This window comes from Hordeum vulgare, chromosome 3H (genome assembly GCF_904849725.1).
Source record: "Hordeum vulgare subsp. vulgare chromosome 3H, MorexV3_pseudomolecules_assembly, whole genome shotgun sequence".
Lineage (NCBI taxonomy): Eukaryota > Viridiplantae > Streptophyta > Magnoliopsida > Poales > Poaceae > Hordeum > Hordeum vulgare.
Window position 1 is genome coordinate 385,834,628 of NC_058520.1, and position 6,000 is coordinate 385,840,627.

Genomic DNA, 6,000 nt, shown 5'->3' on the forward strand with positions numbered 1-6,000 from the left:
TCTCTACATCCAAGTGACAAAGTAGCGGATAAGACACATATTTGTATTTCTACCACTAATGATAAAATGATGGGGTTGATTTATATTAATTAGATTTTCTTTGTCTACAAAATGTCATTGTTCTCGAAGCATTACTCTGTTTCACTTAATACTCTAGACGCGTGATGGACAACGATCGATGGGTGGACTAATATTAGTACATGCAGGTAGGAGTCGGTATACTTGCTTACATACGTGATGCCTATATGTAACGATCATTGCCATGAATTGCGTAACTATGTACTTTTCTACCAATTGCCCAACAGTAATTTGTTTACCCACAATATGTTTTCTAAGAAAGAGAATCCTCTAGCAAAAACTATGGCCCCCGGGTCTATTCACAAATATATTTACAAAAACTCTAAATACCTCATTGCCTTTAATATATTTCAACTACCTATCTATCACTACTTATCTCTTGCAAGTAACAAGTTCAAGGGGATTGACAATCCTCTTGCACGCGTTGGGTGCAAACGTTTGTTATTTTGTGAGTAGGCGCTGAAGGCGGGGAAATGTGTGGTCCTCCTATTGGATTAATAACCTTGGTTCTCACTAATGGAAATACTTATCTATACTGGGTTGCATCACCCCCCCCCCCCCTATTCGGGGAAAAACCCAACGTTGATCATAAGTATGAGGAAGTTTTCTCGCGCCGTTGCGTGGGAGTATCACCAATTTCCTGTCAAGTACCTTCTCACAAATTATCATTCAATTGTTCCACTTTTTATTTGTTGTTATATTTTGCTTGCTATGAAAATAAAAAATACAAAAATATTTATCTTTGCTAGTTTTCTTGTTTTCTTGCAATAATCATGCCATCACACAAAAATGGAGAATAAAGACATATGGATCCACGTAAAGTTTTCTACTTGGATTATCTTCGATCCATTCGTTCTCGTGCTGAAACCCCAACTAGCTTCGTTGAGGGGAAATCATTAGATGAGCATGCTTATTTGTGCATCACCGGTTATCTAAAGAGAGGAGACTCTTATGGTATCAAATAAATTGTTTTCTATACTATGCTTGGAATCTATGTGAAATTCATGATTTTACTGGTTGCTTTGAGAATCTTAAAAACACCTTCCCTACATATGTGAGTTTAATGATAATGAAATCTTATCTTCTTATGCCAAGGGTGTTTATAGTTACTATGATATAGAACAAATTGAAGAATTTGTTGCTTTTAAGGGTGCTTATGAACTCGCTTCTTTGATTGAAAAGTATGATGCTGCTCTCGATAAATCAGAAAACTTTGTCATACTTAAATATTTTTATGAAAATATGCTCCTAATGCATATGTTAAAGAATTTATTGAGAGAATGTATGTTTCATTGGAAGAAAATTATGATTCCATCAATTCGATTGAAATATTCCCTCTTGATGAACGTGGTGCTTGCTATTCTTATGGCCACAATGCCAATATTAATGATGCATATGGAGATGAACTTTCTATAGTTCCTTATGTTGAAAATGAAATTATTGCTATTGACCCAAAAAGCATGATTGCAATGATATTACTATAAATTCTATCAATATCAATTGTGCTAGTGATATGCAAAGCTACAAGCTTGGGGATGATAATTTTGTTATGTCCACTATTTATTGCAATGATCACGATTGGGGTGATAATATTTCTTTGATCTTGATAATTTATTTGAGCCTCATGATGAATAAGTTATGGGTAATAATGTTTGCAATAATACTGAAAGTGGATTTGGAAGAGTGTCAACTTTATATAAGAATCCCACATATTCAGAGAGCGTTCAATCTTATGTTTTTATTGATAAAAGTGGGTTTGGAGAGGTCATGACTTTAGTTAATGTTGATTCCACTACCTTGGAAGATTGTAAAACCTTTGTACATGTGCATCATGGAGATAATATTTCATATGAGAGCTATATTGTTGAATTTGAATATGATCTTACATGTGATTATTTTGAGAGAGGAAAATATGGTTATAGAAATTTTCATGTTACTCACTTACCTCTCTTTGTGTTACAATTATTAATCTTTCATTCTTCCTACATGCATATGCTAGATACTTCTTGTCTTGATAATTTTTTACTTATAAAATTCCTATGCATAGGAAGTATGTTAGACTTAAATGTGTTTTTTACATGCTACATGATGCTCTCTTTATGTTTCAGTTTTTATGTTTCATGTGAGGATCATTATCATCACAAGTCTATCTTAATGGCTATAATGAAAGAGCTTGTTGGGAGAAAACCCAATCCTTTCTGTTATTTTTAGTTAACACTATTATTTTTACTTTAATTATTGTGTTTAATGTTTAAATTATTGTTTGTGCCAAGTAAAGTATTTGGGATGATTTGAATGATAAGTAGAATTGATACGATGCAAAAACAAAAACTTTTGCATCTGTTGCAGAATTTCTATGATTTTACTGCGATTTCCGTTTGATCTCAATTTTTTACATAGAGTTTCTATACAAAGTTGGCAGATAGTCCTAATTTTCTGAACTTTTGGAGTTACATAAGTAGGGTGTCTTTCCTGATCACTACACACTGTTCTGTTTTAGACAGATTCTATTTTTGCTTGCATAGTTTGCTTGTTTTGATGATGCTATGGATTATATCGGGGGGGTATAAGTCATGGAGAAGTTAGAACGAAGTACCTTATGAAGTAATAAAATATGGATAAATTTATAAGAATACCTAATATTTATGGTTCTCCTATCCTACTATCGGATCTCACGAGTATTCTGTTGAGTTTTGTATACTGAAGTTCTCAAGTTTTGGGTGTTATCAGGATGGATGAAGGAATAAGGAGCGACATAGAGCCTAAGATTGGGGATTCCCAAGGCATCCCAATTCCAATTCTAGTAAGGCTCGGCTTCTAAGCTTGGGGATGTTGTAAGTGCATCTAGTGCCCTTAGTGATTTTGCTGGTTTGAAGACTTATATGTTAAGTATCTAATGTGTTCATGAGTGTACATATGATCTATAAGTCACTGAGAAGTTTGAATTATACGATGAATATCGACCCTAAAAATGTATATCTTCGGCTGAAGAAATTGGTCTTCTGTTGAAGACTTTGATCGCGAAGAAGTTGTGATGAAATTAATATTCCTCATGAAGATATTGAAGATGAGGAAATCGGTGTGTCCTGAAGAAAAACGACCCGAAGACTTTGAAGCGTGAAGATTTATTCTTTTTGTTTCATTTTCTTCACTCTTGAGTGATAGGAACACGGTACTGTTAAAGGGGGTCGAGGTAACACTGCGGAATGAATTTCCTCATGATGCTCAACCCAAGCCTAATCCTACAAAAGCCTCAAGTGAGGAATATCAGAGACATGAGTACTCTCACAGCTGAGGGTCCCGACCGTTGCCGCAATTCGCGCCACACCAACGGTCATAATATTTAAGGGTATTTTTGTCAAATCATGTCGGGATGCTACCAGGCTATAAATAGCCGCCCCCAACCATTAGCTGGTTGGCTGCTCCGCGAGAAACTAACACTTTTCATCTAGAGCAACCCAAATTCCTCAGAGTCTTCGAGAGTTAATCATCAGTGAGGAAATACCCTAAACACAAACCACAAACCACAAACCACAAACCAAGTGATTTAGCATCACTGAAGAATTTTTTCCTGTGTGGAACTGAAGCCTTTTACCTTTGAGGACCGTGCATCCTCCAGACGGTTAGGCTTCATGGTCTAGACTAATCCAGCAATCAATTGTGGATTGTCCGGTGTCCGAGTTTGTGAGGGTTTGGAAGTCCGCGCTGAAGACTTACCACGAGTGTTGGGCGAGGAATTTGTGTCCTTAGGTCAAGGAGAATACGTAGGGACTGTGTGTCCTTTGGTTTCAATACCAAGCCGCTTAAAACCAGACGTACGACTGTCACAGCAGTCAGCTGAGGATTATGCAACAAAAATCTTCAAATCTTCAAAAATGAATTTTATATTGTTACACAGTAACTGAACCCCACTTGCCACGATCAGATAAGCACGATCTCCGCCGCTTTAATCTCTGGCTACACGTGTCGTTCGGAGACGAATGGGCAAGGGCTGTTCGGTCCGAAAGCTTCGGCCGGACCGTTTTCACGTGAGCTATAAATAGGTCCTTACCCCCTTCTATCAAAATTCTTCGATCTCTCGTCCTTCTCTCCGCTCGAGCTCAAACCTAGCGCCACCGCTAGCAATCCCGTCGTCAGTGAGGAACAGCTTCACTGCCTCGACCTCTCCGTCACCGGACTCACGCCGGAAGCGGAACATCTACATCCGCCGCTACCGTAGCTGTCTTCTGTCGCCAAGTTAGGGAGCAGCACACTCGAACCGAAGAGCTTCTTACTATTACTGCCTCTATTCTTCGTGTTCGTCTCACAGGGTAATTAAAATCTTATTTTACTGCCCCTTTTGATCTACTATTTTATCTTAGATTCGATAAATGTGTTTTTCCTCAGTGTCTGTCAGCTTCACAGACTCAATTCCTCAAACACTTGATGAATTTCACTAAGCCACAAAAATTCTTCATGTGATTCCTCAATTGTGCAAATTTTTGAATCTGCACAACTCTGGAATCCAAGATCAGAATGCTTAGTCAAATTCTTCAACCCACTAGTCAAATTCCTCAACCCACACTGGTCAAATTCCTCAACTTTTTAAATTTCAAATTCTTCAAATATGAGAATGCATATGACCTCTCCAAATTCCTCGCACCTATACTCTGTTCACAGGTACAAAATGTCAGTTGATGAATCTCTAGATTCTCATCAACTTAACTCATTTGCAGCGTTCCTCGAAGAAACTTTGCGAGTGTCATCAGAATCTTCAAGAGTGCAAATTCCTCAGAAAAAGCATCAGTTGAAGAAAATGGATGATGACGAAAAGCAAAAGGGTGAAAGAAACTTGAACAGAACACTACAGTTGATATCCCTGAGGATATAGACCTTGATTACTGCACGTCAGATGAAAAAGAACCTATGGCGAAGCAGAAAATTAGGCTTCAAAAGATAGAACGCAGGTGGACTAAGGAGTCAAAGGAATATCACTTCGTCACTCCAAAGTATGCGAAGAAATTCGCCCTCAAGCCACCTTGCGAAAGGCATCCTATTGGTGATCATCAGGTTGCACGTCCCTCAAGCATCAAAACAATTGAGGATTACCCTGAGGAGAAAGACAAACACTTGTCTAAACTTCAGAAGAAAGCAGAAGCTGCAGTGAAGAAATACAATGAGGAATCTGCTGCTGCCAGTGCAACCACCTCTTCTGCTGCTGAAGCTTCTGATACAGCTATTCCTCAAGTGAAGTCTATGCCAAAGAAACCAAGGGCTTCAAAGCCTAAAGATCGATTGCCTTAGAAGGCTGCACCTACGCCAAAACCTTCAACAACTCCACACACCTCAAAGTCTGAACAAAAGCAGATTGTCAAGCAGCAGCCTGCTCACTCCAGCTCCTTTGTACCATCTGCCACGAGCTCAGACACAAACTCTGCACCAACACCCTTGAAGACTAAAATGACTGTTGGAAGGGGCATGAGGCCCAGCCCAAGCAAAGTCATCAACATCCCTTTTGCATCAGAAGGAAGTGATGAATTCGATGATGAAACTCTTCAAGCCATCATCAGAAACAAGCAGGAACGAGTTGCAGAAGCCTCAGACAGCTCCATTCCTCTTGCTATGGACCCCAAGGTTCTGCTGGATTTTATGAATGTCTGGTATGAAGACCCAAACACTCCCATTGATGATTTGAATCTTCCTCCTAGTCTCAGCCACATGGTTTCCACATTCATCAATGAGGCCAAATGGAAAGAGCAGCGAGCCAAGCAAGCAAAGGCTGCAAAACTGAAAAAGGAGAAATTCCTTAGGCACAATCTCCTCAATCTGACGCCTGAAGCTCTTGTGACCACCCAGGCTGAACTGAAGACTTTGACTAACAGGTACATGAACCTATCTGATCGTCAAAATAATCAAGGTGAGCTTCATCAAATTTGTGATAGA